The 19636-nt window shown below is 39.1% G+C and overlaps 1 pseudogene; it reads left to right on the forward strand.

Moving 5' to 3' along the window:
* The window catches only part of Ddx50-ps1 (DExD-box helicase 50, pseudogene 1), a 92568-nt pseudogene that overhangs the window by 32299 nt on the left and 40633 nt on the right, over positions 1-19636 (forward strand).

Genomic DNA, 19636 nt, shown 5'->3' on the forward strand with positions numbered 1-19636 from the left:
TTTTTCCTTCACCAGGCAGCCCAGATTGTTGATGAAGACCCATGCCTTGTCTTCAGCTTTGCCTCCACAAGTCCCATGGCCCCTAAAGCCACTGCTGAGTCCTCCATCAAGTTTCCGCCTTGCATCTGGGTCCAGTTCTCTGGAACCTCCTATACTGCCCCGTCATCACCTGCCATCTGGTGTCGTCCTGAGAAAGAGGTAAGATTTTTAATTTTGAATAAGCTTCCATATTCTTCTTCATAATGCTCATCATTCCTTACGACAGGATTCAAGGGTTATTTCTTCCCACATCCTCATCAACTCCTTTTATCTTTGACTTTTTAGAAATTGCTCTTCTAACAGGGTAGTATCTCGCTAAGAATTTATTTTACATTTTCCTCATTAAAAAAAAGATCTGTGCCTATTGACCTTTTGTTTGCCCTTTTAAAGAAATCTTTATTCAGACCATCTGAATTTTAAGACTAAAATCATTTTTCTGCCTTGAATTGAGTTCCTAACGAATTTTGAATATCCTCTTATCAGATGTGTGACAGAATGTGGGTTAAGGATATGTAAAGTACAGTGGAAGAGTACCTATATTCAACCTCCAGAACCGTTAACCATTAACCAATTCATCCACCAATCAATTAAAAGTGTGATTTGAAAATATGTGGTATTAAGGTATTAAGAGTGGGCTGCTTGTCTACTAGCAGTGGATCAATAGATGGCCAACTAAAAACAAACTCAAAGGCGTCTTTGGAGGTTCATGTCAGGGTGTTTTCCTTTAATTGTATCTTATTATGTTTTATTTTTATTTTACATTATTTATATTTATTCTCTTCCCTATTTTATCCTACAGGTCCTTTGCACTCATATTATAGCTTCCAGCTCAGTATTTTTATGAGATTCCTAAGTGTGCAAACAAGTGGGCCTCTGTTTCTTTTGCCTTCTCTCGGGCTCTTTTCCGTCTCTTTGTTTCTTTTATCCTGTTCTGAGGTGCCAGTTTTTGTTTTAGCTTATGTTATTATTAGCTTTTAGAAGCCTGTTTGTTTTCTAATGAGTGACAGAAAGGGAGTGAATCTAGATGGGAGGAGAGATGGGGAGGAACTGGGAGGAGTAGACGGAGAGGAAACCATAGCCAGGATATATTATTTGAGAGAAAGAAAGAAAGAAAGGAAGGAAAGAAGGGAGGAAGAAAAGAAGGAAGAAAGGAAGGAAGAAAAAAAGAAAACTATTTTCAATAAAAGAGGAAAAAGAAATATGTGGTAAGCTAATATTCTTTTGCCCTGCAGAAGCTAAAATCAACATTACCACCAGTGTCTAGTTGAACTTGTGTTACTTATGCTTTAGGAGTGACAAAAATATCATTGCTTAAACAAAACCCAAAAGCTTCTCTTTTTTTATGATATCTCCATGTACATTAACTGTTTCAGTCCTGTTTTTCAATCTTCAATTCATTTAGAGTTAATTTTTAAAAATAATATGAGAGAATGCCTAGTCTTTTCCTTCTGCACATAGATATTTAGATCTTCAAACACTGCTAATCAAAGACTATCTTACCTTCATTGTGTATTTTCAGCAACTTTACATATGCATGAAGTTATTTCTGGGCTTTCTACTCTTTTGTGTTGGTCTATATTGTTTTAAGAAAGAATTTTATTTTTATTATTTGTGTGTGCATGTGTGCATGTGTGTATGTTTGTATCTGTATATATGTATGTATGCTTTCATTATCATTATTATTTTAGGGGACAAGATGTCCCAGTTAAGATTTTTTTATTGCTGTGAAGAGACATCATGTCCACAGCAACTCTTATAAAGGAAAACATTTAATTGAGACCAGCTTACATTTTCAGTGGTTTAGTCCTTTGTCAGCATGGTGAGAAATATGGGAGCATTCAGGCAGACATGGTGCAGAAGAAGCTGAGAGTTCTACATCTTGAACCTCAGGCAGCAGCAGGAGACTTCTTCAAAGCTTACCAGATGTCTGGAGTAGCTCCTCCTCCCATATTTTCCTGTTTCCACCTCCTTAGAGTAGGTTAGAGGCACACGATGCCATACCTAGCTTTTTGTTTGCTTGCTTGCTTGCTTGTTTATTTGTTTTTCCCACCCATGCTAGGGATTTTAGCAGGTCCTCACACTTGTGTAGAAAGTATTTTTCAAGGTATCCATTGTCCCAATCCTCAGAGATAATGTTTAATGATTCTAACTCAAGCCATGAGCACAAGGTATGTTTACTTGTGTTTTAGTCAATTTATTTCATGGCTATTTGATAGCTTACATTGTAAAACTGCTTTACCAAGTTGATATAATTTATTCTATTTTTATTTTTCCTACATGTTTTACATTTTTACACATGGTGAATTCTTTTACCTCATTTTATATGGCATATTAATGAGCAAGATAATTTTGAATGTTGATTTATTTCCTCAATTTACAGATTTACTTCTAGTAAGTTTTATAAAAGTTTTAAGGTTTCTAATATAAAAAAATGAAGCCATCTATAAGTAGGTTTTAAAGTGGGGGTGGAGAGGGCTAAGAGAAAGAACAGAAGTCAGTGGAGGCATCTCTGGGACTGGCCTGAGACCTGGGACAAGCGAGATATCAGGAGTCTATAGGAGTGACTGTAGTTGGGACTCTTAAGAGCTGGGGATATGGAGACTGAAGTGGACACCTCCTGTAGCAGGGTGAGATTTCCAGTGAAGGGAGAGGGACATCAATCTACCCACAAAACCTTCAATCCAAAATTTGTCCTGCCTACAATATGCACAAGGATATAGATGGAACAGAGATTTAGAAAGTGGACAATCAATGATTGATCCAATGACTTGAGACCCATCCCACGGGAGTACCAACCCCTGACACTGTTAATGATACTCTGCTCAGCTTGCAGACAGGAGCCTAGTGTAACTGTCTTCAGAGAGGCTTCATCCAGCAGCCAGTGGAAACAGATGCAGAGACCCAAAGCCAAGCATCAAGGCAAGCTCAGGAAGACTTGTGGAAGAGTTGGAGATAGGATTAAAGGTGCTGGAGGGGTCAAGGACACCACAAGAAGACCTATAGAGTCAACTAACCTGGGCTCACAGAGACTGAACAACCAAACAAAGAGCATGCATGGGCTGGACCTAGGCTCCCTACACATATGTAGCAGATACACAGCTTGATCTTCATGTGTGTGTATGTGTGTGGTATATGTATACGAAAGTGAAGAGACAAAAGGATGATGTCAGATGTCATCTTTTAACCTGCTCCACCTATGTTTTGAGATAGGGTCTCTCACTGAACCCAGCTCCCACCATTGACTAGCTTTGCTGGCCACCGAGTTTCCAGGCTTTTTACCACACACAGCACTAGTGTTCTGGCCCTTTATGTGGATTCGAGTTACCTGAACCCTAGTCCTCTGGCTGTGCAGCAGATATTTTACTGACTGAGCAATCTTCCCAAGTCTAGGAATGAGGGAGCTTCTTTGACTTTTAAAAAAATCCTTTTGTTTTTGGAGATTTTAATACAATCACATCATTTTACCCCCTTTCCCTCTTTTTAAAGTGGACAAATGGGATCTTACTTCATAGGGGAGTGTCTAGATATTTGGTCTCAAAAGCGTTTCTGCAATGCAATTCTGTGAGGATTCACTGTCAGGGTCTCCTGGCATGGGCTAAGGAGATCACCTGAAGGCCAGAGTGGTACTAGGATTCTTTCTACCCCACACAGTGTCTTTTTCTCTACTAACCAGACTTAGGGGAGGAGCAATATCAAGGAGGCAAAACTGCCCTGGCTGCACTCACTAATGTATCTTATTTTCTTTTATGTATAATAACCATATGCTGTGATGTCTCCCTCAGGTCTTTTAGCTCTCAGGAAGATGTGTTCCTACCGGGAAAGATGTTCAAGTTGTTTATGGAAGAGATGAATATTAGAAAAGTTATTTATTTACTTTTTACCCTACCCTCATTTTGGCATTTGACAAAACATTGTAAATATAATTTAGATAGATTGAAAATTAATAATACCTAATTCAAACTGAGCATGTTATGTGTTGAGTTCTCTAGAGGAGTTATTGAAATTCTCATAAAACCTCATTAGTTGGCATGATAAAAATTTCTCTCATGAAGATACTGAAGCTTAGTGAAGTTTTACTTATAATCTAAATTTACATAACTATAAAGTAGGATCACTAGTCTTTTAACCTAAGCAGTATGGTACCCATTTCAATGATCTCATCTTCACCTGTCAAGTAATCCCCTAGTCAAATTCCAAAACTTTATAGCTTTAACACAAAGGCAGCATTGATGGACCACACCATCATCCCCAGAATACCTTGCAGACCCTAGAAGATCTCTCCAACATGCCTGGAAAAGCAATGTTCAAACAGCATCCCCACCTTAGCAATTATGCATTCAGTTTCTCTTCTTTCTGTAGAAATAAAGAAGACATTACTAAAAGATACCATGTTTGATTAGATGCTATTTCTCTATGCATTCTTCAAAAGAATTTTAAAAGTTATGGAAGAGATGTGGGTCATCATTTGAATTGTCCTTTTACTAGTACTTTCTGTTATAAGGCAGCTTTTATATCAGACTCCAGAACATTTTGACGTTTGCTGTTCACCTTTACAATTTACTGACAATCCCAGTTTTCACCCTCAACAAGCAAATGTATTCAGTCTTGACTTCTGCTATCTATGCGACTTTCTGTCAAAAAGATATTTCTATAGGTATTATTCACATTCTGTATGTGTGTATATGCCACGTGTTGTGTAGTACATGTGTATATGTGTTATGTGTGTGTTTGTGTGTTGTGGTCAAGATAAACAAGATAAACAAGGTAAACGTTATTTTACTTGATGATTTTTTTTCTTAGAGTGCCAATGTACAAGCTTGAAGACAGCCTGGGTTGGGCTACAAAAGATTTTCAAAATAAGTAATAAATGAATTGAAAAGTATCTCTTAAATCATCTGCAGACTGAGTTTAGATATGAAGTATCATAATCATTTGATAATACCCCATTTTAAAATAAAAATAGTAAGCTTTACTCAGTGGTAGAGCGCTTACCTAGGAAGCGCAAGGCCCTGGGTTCGGTCCCCAGCTCCGAAAAAAAGAACCAAAAAAAAATAGTAAGCTTTAATAAAGAACTAATTTTATCCAGTGAGTAGTTCACACTTTTTGTTGATATTTAAATCATTTATATCGAGTTTCTTCTGCTTATTTTGGTGATGCGATCAACTAATTTGACTTTCTGAGCATTGATTTTTCTTTCCTGAAAACATGAACAAAATTACCTCGTCATCTTAATTCATAGCCTCAGTTTAAGAAACTCTGCGAGTCTCCAAATGTGTGAGTGAAACAGGTCTTAGTGATTTATAGGGGCAGTAACTATGATAAATTCACACTGAAGTTTGAGTCACATTAGGTAGAACCTTAGATGTATAAAAGCAAAATATGAGCAATGCACGGCCTCATCTACGTTAGAGGTTCTAGAGAGACAGTTTTGAAGAATGTGCCTTGATGTCCATTTAAGGGCTATCTCTGCACAAGATGGCTACGGATTGTTCATCTCTCACTCATGGAAAGGAATCTAAACATTTGTGTAATGTTTTGAACATCTAATGTCATTACTTTAAATATGGTAACCACTGTATGTGCTGTGTGTGTTTTATTGATGTGTTTATGTTGTTTTAAAGAACATCTTTTTTTTTGCCTCCAAAAGCTAAGGCTGAAGTGAAAACTAAAGCACACCAGGATTTTATATCTATATTACTACATGATCATTGTTTCTGAGAAACACAGTGACCCTTCTCATGAAGCGAGGAAAATTATGTACACAGACATATACACAAAAAATCATTTTGTATTAGCCATGTAAAGTATAATTTCTTGTTTTTTTTTAAATAAAAACACTTAGAAGGAAATACTATGTCATAAATGATAGGACTCTGTGGGGTGTGTGTGTGTGTGTGTGTGTGTGTGTGTGTGTGTGTGTGTGTGTGTGTGTGTCTAAGCACACTGAAGCCAAAGCAGGATACCAGGTATCTTTCTTTATCATTTTCTGCCTTACAACCTTAACACAGAGTCACTCACTGAAGTGCAAGCAGCTGTTTTGGATGGCTGGCCAGGGATCTATCAGGATCACCTGTCTCTGCCCCTCCCCTATGCTTGGGGTTCAGGCACACACAGCTACCTGTGACTTTCTCTGTGTATGCTGGGAAGCCAAATTCAAGTCCTCATGCTTGCAAAGCAAGAGATCTTATCCATTAAGCCCCACCTCTCCCAGCCCCAAAATGGTTTTAGGAAAAAGGAAAGGCAAGAAATCTAAAAGTTAAATAGTGTGATCTTCGTTTTAATTGTTTGTGCTAGCCAATACAATTACACAGGAGAAGCAGGAAGCATACAAAATTGTTAGTAAGGGGTTTCCAACAACTAAAGTGCTTAGGACAGAAAGTTTGGGTGTTTTCTCATGAAAGGTCATAAAAAGACACATGCAAGTGCTCTCTGCCAGTGAGCATGTGCCATACCAGTGTTGAATATCAAAATGAAACCTCTTTGGAAATAAACTCTCTAGCACAAAACTGTTAAAGCTGATGTGTCTTTAATATCTCAAGAGCTATTTCTGCTTATTGTTAATACTTAAGAATTCTCAGACTCTAATACGATAAAACCTACATAGATTTTATTTTTCCCATTTTTGATTTCTAAATTAAAACAGTTCATGTGTACAGCAAATATTTGATTTCTAATTTATTTTTTCAAAATTTGTTTCTGGGCTACTTTTTAAAAAAATTTTTAAATTTTTTATTAGATATATTTCTTTACTTACCTTTCAAAGGTTATTTCCCTTCCCAGTTTCTTGTCCATAAGCCCCCATTACCTCCTCTCCCCCTCCCCCATACAGGTATTCCCCCTATACATCCTCTTTATTGCCCCCCCATATTCCCCTGCACTGGGGGTCCAACCTTGGCAAGACCAAGGGCTTTCCCTTCCACTGGTGCCCCAACAAGGCTATTCTCTGCTACACATGCAGTTGGAGCCCTGGGTCAGTCCCTGTATAGTCTTTTGGTAGTGGTTTAGTCCCTGGAAGCTCTGGTTGCTTGGCATTGTTGTTTTTATGGGGTTGCAAGCTCCTTCAACTCTTTCAATACTTCCTCTAATTCCCCTCAAGAGGGTCCTATTCTCAGTTCGTTGGTTTGCTGCTGACATTGACCTCTGTATTGGACATGCTCTGGATGTGTCTCTCAGGAGAGATCTATATCCAGTGCCTTTCTGCTTGCATTTTTTAGCTTCATCAATCTTATTTAGTTTTGATGGCTTATCTATAGATATGGGCCACATGTGTGTGAGGCTCTGAATGGCCAGTCCTTGAGTCACTGCTTTAAACTTTGCTTCCATATCCCCTCCTATGGATATTTTCCTCCTTTTAAGAAGGAGTGAGAACATCTGCATTTTGGCCATCCTTCTTCTCGAGCTTCCTGTGGTCTGTGGATTGCATCTTGGATCATTTGAGCTTTTTGGCTAATATCGACTTATCGATGAGTGCATACAAAGTGTGTTGTTCTGTGATTGAGTAACCTCACTCAGGATGATATTTTCTAGTTCATTCCATTTGCCTATGAATTTCACGAAGTTATTGTTTTTGATAACTGAGTAGTACTCCATTGTATAGATGTACCACATTTTCTGTATCCATTCCTCTGTTGAAGGGCATCTGGGTTCTTTCCAGCTTCTGGCTGTTATAAATAAGGCTGCTATGAACGTAGTGGAGCATGTGTCTTGGTTGTATGTTGTAGCATCTTTTGGGTATATGCCCAAGAGAGGTATAGCTGAGTCCTCAGGTAGTTCAATGTCCAATTTTCTGAGGAACCTCCAGACTGATTTCCAGAATGGTTGTACCAGTTTGCAATCCCACCAATAATGGAGGAGTATTCCTCTTTCTCCACATCCTCACCAGCATTTGTTGTCACCTGAGTTTTTTATCTTAGCCATTCTCACTGGTGAGAGGTAGAATCTCAGGGTTGTTTTGATTTGCATTTCCCTGATGACTAAGGATGTTGAACACTTCTTTAGGTGCTTTTTGGCCATTCGATAATCCTCAGCTGAGAATGTTTTGTTTAGCTCTGTACCCCATTTTTTAATAGAGTTATTTGGCTCTCTGGAGTCTATCTTCTTGAGTTCTTTGTATATTTTAGATATTAGCCCTCTATCAGATGTAGGATTGGTAAAGATCTTTTCCCTATCTGTTGGTTGCCGTTTTGTCCTAATGACAGTGTCTTTTGCTTTACAAAAGCTTTGCAGTTTTATGACGTCCCATTTATGGATTCTTGACCTTAGAGCATAAGCCATTGGTGTTTTGTTCAGGAAAATTTCCCCAGTTCTGGGCTACTTTTGAGTTTGTTTTTCCTTTACAGAATCTAAAGGTATCTGCTTAAGGAATAAGGTCTATTCTCCCACCTGAAACAATAGAAAGCCTACATATGAAATAGTGTTTTGCAAGCAGTGGTATCAGGCAATGATCCCTGTGTGATAGAAAAGCTCTCTGAGGACCTTGAGAGAGCTTCCACAATGTCCTTTTTTTTTCTGGAGTTGAGGACCGAACCCAGGGCCTTGCACTTTCTAGGCAAGCGCTCTACCACTGAGCTAAATCTCCCACAATGTCCTATAGAGAAGAAAATTCCAGGACATAGCTGAGAGTCTAGAGAATCTAAGGTATGAACAAGGCTCAGGACTATGCACCACAAAGGACCATGTACCACAAAGGACCATGTACCACAAAGGGCCATACACCACAAGGGTCAAGCTTCCAACAGGGAAAACGGCTAAGAACCTAAAATCAGTGAGACTCCTCTTTAAGGATCCACCTATGCATTGCAAAATCCACATGACTTTGGGAAAAGCACTACCCTTTGATTAAAGGTAACAATGTCTGACAGTCACACAAGCCAGGAATAGTATCTGTTCCCATCAACCAAACTAAAAATACTCAGGAATCAAGGGAGATGGCTAAAGCATCTACAAGTATCATTACCTCACAGATGAAAAGTGATTACCCCAAAGATGTGCATTATTTTAGTCTCTAGGAAATCTCAAAAGTAAGACACCAAGGAATGAGACAACTTCCCTGAAACATGGAGAACAAAGCTAAGGTTTATTAAGAAGCACGTTTTGTAGCATCCAACAACATGAGGCTGACAATGCCTAGCAGCTAATTAATTTATTTCCCTCACAAAAGCAGAAAAATATGACATATAAAAAAGAAATGAGGGGTTGGGGATTTAGCTCAGTGGTAGAGCACTTGCCTAGCAAGCTCAAGGCCCTGGGTTCGGTCCTCAGCTCTGAAAAAAAAAAAAAAAACAAGAAGAAATGACAAGAGTAGGAGAAATCATCTTCTCCAGGGAAGAACTCTGTAATTGGTCATCCAATAGCAAGTGGTCATCCCTTAAACCATTCATATAAGTAACATTATGCATACTACAATGCTATATTTAAGATACACACATATATGCACACACATATGAATGCAATAACAACTAATGAAAGAAGAGGCCATGAATTTGAAAGACATTAAGGAGGGGTATACATGAGGCTTTGGAGGGAGAAAAGGGAAAGGGATATAGTGTAATTGCATTATAATCTCAAAAATACTTTTAAAAGAACAGAATTAGTCAAGGACAAAACTCAAAACTTGGTATACATTATAATTATCAAATAGGAACTTTGAATAATTATAATTTCATTTCATGTATTTAGAAAGTTATATAGATATATGGAAAGTAATAGAGAACACAATCAGGTTTCTGGAAGTAAAAATAAATATCCTGGATGATATAAACAATAAAGGAAAAGATGAGTAGTACTTAGAGACATGGCAACAGAAACTTCAAAGTAAACACATAGGAAAAGGAATCAATCAAAAAGTAAACAAAGCTTTAATGAGTTACAGGGCAATAACAAACAACAAAATACATGTAATTAAGAGTTCCCGGGGAAAGGAAATGATGGGACTGGAACATTTTAAAGGAAAAATGCCTGGAAATATTCCAAATGGGATGAAAATTGTAATAGCACGTTTTGAATAACCCAATGAGTTTCACATGGCGAGCAGTGGAATAAGGCAGGATTGCGAGTAAGTACTTTCAAATCCAGGAAGACAGACAAATGGAAGACGTTGAAATCACCAAAGGAAAACAAAACACACTAAGTAAAAAACTGAGATCAGAGTGGAGCAACGTGGGTTCAGAAAAATAACTCCCAAAACTTCAGAAAATATTTCCCGAAAATAAGGGGAGAAAATAGATTTGGAGACATGAAAGAGCTCACAAGACTCATTCCTGCTGAGAGATGTAAAAGAATGGCCTTCGAGGGAAGAGGTGGTACTCAAGACCCACTTTCTGCATGCTGTCTGACCACAGGCCTCTCAAACTCAGAATCAGCAACAGAAGGCTCTCTGGGAAATCCCCCAAATGCTTGGGAATTAAGTCACTAACTCTCTGAATAATCTGCCTGCCAAAAATAAATGGAAAATAAAATTAGAAATTGTAAGCTGATTAAAATCAGAGCAAAACATATAAAAATTTTGTGGGCTGCCTCGGTGAAATATTTAGAGGAAAATAAATAGAATTAAGTCTTTGGGTGAGGAAGGAGCAGCACTGTCAAATGGATGGCCTCAGCCTCCAACTTAAAATAAGGAGATTCACCAGAATAGGTAGGCAAAAGGAGATTAGGAGTCTCAGTGGGGCACAGCAGTAAGATTTGGGGGAAAGAAACAGCAGAGACCATACATAAAACTGAAAGCTGGTTCTGAGGGAAAATAAAAGCGGATAACTCTCTGTCAAGATGCACTGGAGGGAAACAGTGTTAACTGAAGTCATCAGCACCGAGAATGAGGAAAGGAGTTATCACTCTTGACACAGTCTGAAGATATTCCAACGTTAAAAGGATAGGGTAGAGAAATTATACCAATTGTTTCAAGAAGCTGGGTAAACAGAGGAAAGTAGTTTGGAAATCACAAACTGAAAATGCCAGATCAAAAGTAGGCTTCCAACAGAGTTTATTTAACAGATTTGGACAGTGCAATAGAGCTAACCAGAGCAGGAGGCAGGAGCACTAAGCACTCATGATATTCCCAGGTTCCAGGATGATAGGCAAATGCCGGCATACCTGGCTAGAAAGACATTTTATTTTCATTTCAGCCTCTCCCACAGAAAAGTACAGGCTCATTTTCAATGCTGAGTTTCCAAAAACACTGAAGGAGAAACAAACGTTTTACCCAACCTCTTCCAGAAAGGGTGTGACTATTTCCCGAATCCTTTGCGGTATACCCTTACTCTAACACTAAAGCCTACACAGGAGCCGGAAGGAAGAAATGCAGACACATAATCCTGTGAGATACTCCTCCTGTAAGCAACAGCAAAGCAAATATAACAAAGTATAAAAATAATGCATCACGACCGAGTGTAGTTTATCCCAGGAACACAGCGATGGGTTTATAAACTTGCATGTGTGCATGTGTGCATGTGTGCATGTGTGCATGTGTGCATGTGTGCATGTATGAGGAGTTTGTGTGCCTGCATTGTCACACACGTGTGTGGTTGCCTGCATGCTTGAACATATACATGCAAGTACAGGTCCAAAGTTAATGTCAAGTTTCTTTCACCATCACTTTCCACTTTATTTACTGAGATGTGTTCTCTCCCGAATTCCAAACTTGCCCATTTCAATTGGCCATTGTGCCTAGAGATCCTGTCTTTATGTGTCTAGTGCTGAGATTAGCAGTGACCACCGAGCTGCCGAGCCTTTACCTGGGCTCTGGGATTCTGAGCATCGGTCCTCAAACTGTCCGTGGAACACACTTGATTTACTGAGCCATATCTCTAGTCCCACAAGGTTTGTTTTAACATTTAAAGCATTTAAAGGTCTATTAGTGTTATAACCCAAATCCATAGCTAAAGAGGACAATCATATAATAATGTCCATTGAATAAAAAAATGTAATAGTCACATGATTTTTTTAAAACCCACAATTCTTATCAAAGTAGGGGGTCGAAGGAAACTCTGATATATTACTAATTGTGCTGTTGTAGACAGATTTCCTAGTGTCAAGATAAATGGTTCTGACTGTTAGTGTATGAAAAACTGGAGGCAGTACTGTTGCAAAGTCTATAATTTGTCCTAAGTCACATATTCCTTCAGCATCAACATCACTTGTCAATTCCTGTTGACAACTGTTCCACACATCCTGGATGTGTCTATGAAATTCAGCTATCCTAAAATATAAGTAATCACTGTGACCCTGAAAAGGAATAAAGTCAAGACACCATGGTATTTCTCAAGTCTCTACAGGAGAGATTTCAGTTGAAGACTCACAGAGAAATCTTCCCGGGGTTTTCTTTTTTTTTTTTTTTTTTCGGAGCTGGGGACTAAACCCAGGGCCTTAGCGCTCTACCACTGAGCTAAATCCCCAACCCATTTTTTTTAAAGATTCATTCATTTATTATATATAAGTACACTGTAGCTGTCTTCAGACGCACCAGAAGAGGGCATCAGATCTCTTTACAGATGGTTGTGAGCAACCATGTGGTTGCTGGGAATTGAACTCAGGACCTCTGGAAGAGCAGTCGGGTGCTCTTAACCACTGAGCCATCTCTCCAGCCCGAAATTGTTACTATCTTTTTTTTTTTCCCTCGGGGCTGGGGACCGAACCCAGGACCTTGCGCTTCCTAGGTAAGCGCTCTACCACTGAGCCAAATCCCCAACCCCGAGAAATCTTAAGAGGTTTATTGCCCCATAAACTAATATCCCTTAGAGGCAAGAGGTTTCATATAATCCTACATCTATCCTTGTCCCTCCTTCTATATCACTGGATACCTTCTGAACAGGAAACATAGTAGGTTCTGGGGCATAACTACAGACATTTAAGAACTTACAGCCTAAATACAGACATATATGATGGCATCTGACAACAGTGAGGACATTGAAGTATTGACTGAAAATATTGCAAGAAATAATTACACCAAGGGGACTAAGTCAGACAAGAACTGATATTATTTTAATGATATATAAATACAGAAAATTTAATTGAATATAATTCTCAGTGATAGAAACTAGACTGGTAATTATGTGGTGAAAGATCTGTGGGAATAGAAAAAGAATGCGGAATGATTACCAAGGTGTGTGAGAAAACTTTGAGAGTCATCTGTCAATTATATTCATAGTAGGGAAGAATTTAAATATACATTTATTTATATGTATGTATATATGTATGTATAAACTTCTATACACACACACACATATATATATACATACATACACATGCACACACATACACACACACACACACACACACACACACACACACACTAGAGTTCATTAAAATGTGTACCTTGATCTGGATGTAATGGTATATGACTATAATCCCAGCACTCATGAGTTTGAGCCAAGAGAATTGCCAGTGCTATATAGTGAAATGTTCCCTGGGAATTGTTGGAAAGAAAGGCTTTAGAGCCCCCTCCCAACAACATAGGTTAGGGTCCTTGCTCTTGGTTACTCACCAGAACTAGACAGTAATATCTTACTGATCAAGATATCACACACTTTGATTATATGATATGGAGAAATCAAGCTGGAGTGGCTATGTGAGTTTACTCTTTGCTGGCCAGCTTTTATAGTGCTGGGAGGTGCTATGCTGCCTGATGGGGTAGAGATGGCTCCAGTGATTTTACCTATGAATCCCATGAGCTATGGTAACAACTTGTTTGGCAACACGTGCCTACTAGTGCAGTAGCTACGTGACTGTTACAGTTGTAACTACCTTCTATATAATTAGGTTTGAAAGGAAGGAATTCATGCCTGCTACTATAAGCCTGGTCAAAAGCTGGTGTCTGGAGAGATCATAAGACTAAGAGGAAAGATAATGCTGATTTTTGTTGTTGTTGTTTGTTTGTTGTTTGCTAAATGACCATGTTTTCAAATATTTAGCAATACTTCTAAATACTTATGCATAAACTGCTAGATTAGTGCTACTCTCTGCCTTCAACAGAGAAACTTTTCTTGCAGTGGCCAGTGGTTAATGAAGAGTCTCACAATTGGTCAAAGTGCTGAGAATAAGAGTTGAGTGCTAAGTCCTTAAGAAAATATCTACCTCACCTCCTTCGGGCTCAGGGAATGACATGGATGAAGGAATGAAAAAGCATGAGACAGAAGTCAGGCAAGAGCGCTATGAAACAGTGTCTTATAAAAGTGAAGTGACTGCACTCATGGATTTGGTGTAGCTATGGTTACCTGCCTAATACTGAGCCTGTCAACATTCCAACACACATGGGAAAGCTCAGGAGACTCACTGAGGCCCTGTGAGTAATTAATGGTTGCTGGGAATGGTGTTGTTTTCTTCAGTGGTGTAGCCATCAATTAGTTGTCCATGCTCAGTAAATAACCCTGCTCTCATGCTCGTGCAAACCACCATAATTGAACTCAGTGGGTCTCTCTCTCTCTCTCTCTCTCTCTCTCTCTCTCTCTCTCTCTCTCTCTCACACACACACACACACACACACACACACACACACACACACACACAACACACACAAAGTAGGACATCAAACTATAAAGGGAGATTTTGGTATGAGAGGAAAGATGAGGAAAGAAAGCAGTAGGAAAGAAAATGAGCAAAATATATTACATACATGTTTGGCATTATCAAAAATAAAAAATTAAACGTGTATAAGTACATCAAGTTTATGGAATATATTCTATGCCAAGTAAACTTTAAAACTCTGTTAAAAGAATATCAGGGTACAAGGTAACATAAGAGAAAATGGCATTTTCCTCCTGCAATAGATGAAAAGCTCAGGAGAGTCTGTTAAAAAGTTATTAAACCTAATCGCATCTTTCTGTACCACAGAGTCCTTAGAGTAAACCCAGTGTATATTTACATTGTGAAACATGAGAAGAGATTAATAAAGGACTATATTGAATGATGTAAAATATATGATAAAATACAAAGGATAGTTCCCTGTGTCTAGCAACTCAGGGGACACATCTTGTCTAGACGAGAACTGGAGTGGAATGTTTCCTAAAACTTGGGGTTGTGCTGTGCTTTAAATAGTGAGATTCCAGGACAACTGAGAGAAAAACAGCCCTGTTGGCATGCCCCTCTTTGCCTCAGAATCTTCTCCTGCTGCCTCCATTAGCCACCTCCAAATACATTCTAGGCCCATGGAGACATCCATTGAGACACAGTAAATAAATCACTAGGACAAAACATCAATGCATAGCATAGCTCCCATTACTGTCTGCTTTCTTCTTTTCTGATTGTGGACCAAAGCAATCAAAATTAGACAGAACTAACACACAGTCAGTGATTATTTCAGACTTTAATCCACAATGCGTGATGGCTAATAAGCCTTAATTTTCCCTCTGATTGGATAATGTCTGTTTTGGAACACTGTTGAGGAGAGTGTGAATTTGACAAGCTTGCTCTGTGCCAGAAGTTGACAGTCTATAGCTTGATAGCCAATCTGTCCCACCACCTGTTTTTATCGAGCCTGAAAGGTAAAACTCTTTCAAATGGTTGGAAAAATACCAAAAGAAAAATAACATTTTGTGATGTGAAAATTGCATGAAATTCAAATTTTTGCATCTGCAAATCATGTTTGTGGAAGTCAGATATACTTGTCCATGTATATACAGTCCACGGCTGCTCCTGGGCTGTGGCAGAGTAGAGGAGTTATACCACAAGCTCTCCATCTCTACTCTCTGACAATTTATACAAAGAACTTTGCTGAGTCAGATACTGTGCCGGAGAATCTGAATATCTGGAGACAGAGTAACCTGGAACCAGACTCTGGCTCTATCGTGACCTGGCTGTGTCGTCCCAACATGTTAACCCACAAACCCAGCTTCCTTTAAGAAAAAAAAAACTTATATACAGTCCTTGTTGAAGCTTAAATAACCAACTGAGGTGGTGATCATGGGGACTAAGACACAGGACATTATTTCTGAAGCTAACTGAACAAAAGGAGAAACAGTATTAAATTATACCAATCTTCCCCTTCCTCCATGTATCTTTCTTTCTTTACCATTGACTCTGAGTGTGTGTGTGTGTGTGTGTGTGTGTGTGTGTGTATCATTTTACTCCAAAGTTCTGTCTCCCCCACCCTTCACCTTTCTAATGGTTCTTGAATTTCTTTCTGCATGGATTCCTTCTTACCCCAGTAGGACTGTTTATTTCAGAAGTTACAATAGAGTTTATATTGTTCTAATACCCTGTCTTTATAACTAGGCACTTTTTAATTCTTGCCATCTAGTTCCTGCCATATATGATCTGCAACACATCTGGAGCCATTTGACTTCTATGTCTATAATTCCTGTACTGCCATTTGGTATCCACCTTTTTTCATTCTTTCTTATATATTTTAAGACCTTTTCATCTTCTCTTTATCAAGCATAGTGCCTTCTTTTTTTCCCAGCTCATTGTCACAGAGTGATTTCATTTGTATTCAGCGAACTTGAAATCATCCAGCTCTGGCCAGACCTGGAAATACATACTGAGAGACACCAGCGTGCTTTAACTGTAAGACCAACCATGGAGTTATAGTCAGTGTTTACAGAAACATTTTCCAGGCCTGAGATTTGATAGAATCCACACGTTAATATTCATTTTTCCACATCATAAGTAGCAAAGAGAAAAACTAGAGGGAAAGAATGAAGATGACTAACAGAAAGAGGAAAGGAAAAAGAGAGAAGAAAGTGCTACCAAGAAGACATTGTAAAGCATAGAATTTATGTAAACATTCAACCAAGCAAGTTTGTAAAACTGAACTTTTGATGTGGATGGGTACACTCAGCATGGGCATAGCTGAAGACAGCAGGATGGGAAAGCACTCTCCTGGTAGGGGCTGAATCCAGAGAACTAACTGGCATTACAGAAAGGCCAATAATGTTGAGTGAAAGTTTCTGCGTTCAACAGGGTTGCATAACTGAAGAACATTTTCCCTGTGTTTTGTTTCGCTTGAGACAGATTCTTACTATGTACCTCAGGCTGCTCTCAAGCTTGCTGTGATTGGCCTGCCTCTGTTTCCCACTTGTGAGGATCGGGAGATACCACAGCTGGCCTGGGAATGAAATTTTCCACCTCAGTGAGGAAAACGGTACTTCAAACATTTGGAGAAGAGACAAGTAGTTGGCCACGGAAAAGAAACAAGAAGAGGTGGAAAAGACTCATGCCACTTAGCTAGCATGAGGATCAGCTACAAAGTGGACAATGGGACTTTAGAGAAGGGACAGAGAAATCCAAAGTTTTGTGGGAAGAAAGACTAGGGGGAAAAAGGAAAATAACTCTTTTCTAAGTAATTCAGAAAGATCAGCAGACTGTATTGCTGCAGCCCAGTAAGACACTGTACCATATAATTAAACTCAATGCTCAGTTGAAGAGAGAGGTAAGTAGACAAATCCATAGGACAAGACATGCCATGGAAGGTGGACTTATGACCAAGGCTAAGATCAATCAGTAGGAACGTTAAGGAAAGCATTAGGAAAACTAATGTTCTCACCGACAAAGCAAGATGATACTCAAAACTCAGAGAGATCGCAGAAATAACCTTAGAGATGTGCTCAAGGTAAAAACAAATGGACAAGAAGGTCTTGAAAATGATGCAGTGTTCAGAGAAGAAAAGGAAAAGGCCACTGACTCAGCATTTCTCTTAGACAAGTCACGATTCATGAGAGTTTGTTCGTGATTCCTCAACAACCAAAAAACTGCTGGACATCAAGCTATCACCCGGCTTCTGTTTTGTACAATATACAGAAAGGAGAATGGTTTGGAAGTTAGGAAGAAGGCTATATGGTGTATACAAGTGCAATGACTAGTCTTTGTTGTCAACTTGATGCAACTCAGACCTATAATCCCTTCTGGGTATGTCAACGATGACATTTTCATAGGATTTACTGAGAAGAGAGGACCCACACCCGTTGGAAGTGGTACCATCTCATAGTCTGGGAGCCTGGAAGGAATACAGTGCAGAAAGAAAGAAATACACAGAGTGTCAGCATTCTCCTTCCTCCTGCTGCCTGGCTGGCTGTGTTCGCAGAGCATCTTCTATGTGCTTGCACTACCTGATGTGGACCAAGCCTCTTCAACCTGCCTTCCCTGCAATGATACAGTGAAGTCCTATCAGTCAAAATAAACCTCTCTCCCCTTAAGAGTTTTCCTTACAGTGTTTTGATTACAGTCACAGAAAACTAGCTAATAAAACAACATTAAATCCTAATCTATGACATTGCAAAAATTAAGTTGAATAAGTAAATGGAAAAGCTATTATAAATATATTGAATATTTGAATCTAAGACATTCCATGTTAACTTTATTCTGTGAGTGAATTAATAGAAGGATGTCACTGATAGGTTTCATTATTTCAGTGAAGCATGTGAAGAATTCATGAACTATGCTATTTTGGACAAAGCAATGGGTGAGTAAATTATGACATACCATATGTTAGATTCCAGGGAAACCTGAATTTATGTGCATTGTCATATGAAAAAGTAGTTGTGATGTACTGTTGAACAACAGCCCATAGGTTTGCAAGACAGCATTTTCTACTGTCTAAAAAAATTGCATATGGTAAGTTCTCCCAGAATTGCATCCATATGTATGTGGGTACCTTTCTAGGCAAGGACTGATAGCAACCACGCATGTGAGCTCTCATTTGTATACACAGACAGTGGCAGATTGTGCTACAGATTTATTTGGCTTAGGCAATAGAGCATCTATGTCTCATTATTTTCTCTTTCCTTTTATTGGATATTTTCATTATTTACATTTTAAACGTTATCCACTTTCCCTGTTTCCCCTCCACACACCCCAATCCCATCCTCCCTTCCCCTGTTTTTTTGAGGGTGTTCCCTCACCTACCTACCTACTCGGTTGCACCAGCCATCCCTGGCATTCCCCTACACGGGGGCATTGAGCCTTCACAGGACAAAAGGTCTCTCCTCCCATTGATGTCCAACAGGGCCATTCTCTACTACACGTGCAGCTAGAGCCATGGGTCCATCCATGTGTACTCTTTGGTTGATGGTTTAGTCCCTGGGAGCTCTGGGGTGTCTGGTTGGTTGTTGTTGCTCTTATTATGGGTTGCACACCCTTTCAGCTTCTTCAGTCTTTTTTCTAATTTCTCCATTTTGGACCCCCTGCTCATTCCAATGGTTGACTATGAGCATCCATCTCTGTATTTGTAAGGCTCTGGAAAAGCCTCTCAGGAGACAGCTATATCAAGATCAGCAAGCATTTCTTGGCATCCCCCTTAGTGTATGGGTTTGGTGTCTATATAAGGGATGGATCCCCAAGTGGAACAGGTTCTGAATGGCCATCCCTTCAGTCTCTGCTCCACACTTTTTCACTATATTTCTTTCCTTGAGTATTTTGTTCCCCCTTCTAAGAAGACTGAAGCATCCACACTTTGGTCTTCCTTCTTCTTGAGCTCCATGTGGTCTGTGAATAGTATCTTGTGTATTCTGAGATTTTGGGCTGATATCCACTTATCAGTAAGTGCATACCATGTGTGTTCTTTGGTGACGGGGTTACCTCAAGAAACATGGTATTTTTTAATTCCATCCATTTGCCTAAGAATTTCATGAAGTCATTGTTTTTGATGGCTGAGTAGTACTCCATTGTGTAA

Source organism: Rattus norvegicus, chromosome 4, assembly GCF_021556685.1.
Source record: "Rattus norvegicus strain SHRSP/BbbUtx chromosome 4, alternate assembly SHRSP_T2T, whole genome shotgun sequence".
NCBI classification, from domain to species: Eukaryota; Metazoa; Chordata; class Mammalia; order Rodentia; family Muridae; genus Rattus; species Rattus norvegicus.